This window comes from Saprolegnia diclina, assembly GCF_000281045.1.
Source record: "Saprolegnia diclina VS20 unplaced genomic scaffold supercont1.68, whole genome shotgun sequence".
Taxonomy (NCBI): Eukaryota; Oomycota; class Saprolegniomycetes; order Saprolegniales; family Saprolegniaceae; genus Saprolegnia; species Saprolegnia diclina.
Genome location: NW_008246135.1, coordinates 240,806 through 242,024, shown reverse-complemented (window position 1 = coordinate 242,024; position 1,219 = coordinate 240,806).

Genomic DNA, 1,219 nt, shown 5'->3' with positions numbered 1-1,219 from the left:
TAGCGTAGATTTACGTATCTATTTTAATAGAAGACCCACTTCAACAACAACGCAGGAATTGGCAACAGAAAATTAGCTGAGAATCATGGCGCGATGGCCAAAAAGCTCTTGCGTCCGCTTTGCTCCAGTCGCGCCTGCATCATCGCCAAGGCCATTGGCGGTGGCGACACCCACAAGGAGTACTCAACGACTCGCGACATTGGGCCAAACCATACTGCAAACCCATTGCTTTGAGAAGAAAGGCCGTCTTCACACCGTTAGCTGCGTGTCGCCAAGTACGAGTCGATACCCTCCTAACGTTAGTCGATCGGCGCCGCGCTGCCTCGCTTGATCAAACACGAGAGCGGTTCGAGAACAAGGAGCGCTTGTCGATACACACGTGCAACTGCAGTTGTCGTGCAAAGCAACTGCCCGACTCGGCCTCGTTATCAGCTCGCTGGTCGCGGTACCCAGATTCGTCTCGTGACTCACAGTACCAGTGCCACGCGCGTCGTCCTTCGTTGACGCCGCGAGCTGCGCACCGCATAAGCTTACTATAGCAACATGTGAGTCTTTACTCGTCGATCGACCACCAGCTTCACCATCCACCAGCTATGGTTGGGTGGAGATACCGCCCTCAACGAGCGACGTCCACAACCAAAGACTACAATTTGACAGTCGGTCGTTTGCTCGGTCGCTCGGTCGTTGGCGCCATAACGTTTGTTATAACATGTTATGGGCGACCGGTGCTGGGGTTTGCCCATTGTCTTGACAAAAGCACTGTGGTTCTTGGCTTGCGAAAGGTCAGTCAATGGCAACCAACCATACCCTATACCCTTTCGCGTTAGCTTGGACGTTCTTGTTGATGAGTCGAGCTTTGATACGAGACTCATTGACGTGCGACAAAAGTGTGTGTCGGCAATTCTATTTATAACACGAGTTATAATGGTTGTCACACCGTCTGATGGAGACAGGCGCCACCGAACGACGTAGCTACGCCCTGGCTTTGTCAAGGACACGGGCGTTGTATCGCTGCGTCATGGGCTGGTCGGAGCCTGCTGTCATTTTGCAGAGTCACCTCTGACACCGCAAACATGCGTCCTTCTGCATGTATGAAGCTCGCCCTGGCGGCGTGTGCCGTCGCCGCGGCCTCTGTGCGCCACGGTGCCGATCCGCGAGTTATCCTCGAAGTGATACCACCGCGAGAGCTTGACGGGAACGCAACGACAGCCCCGCCCAC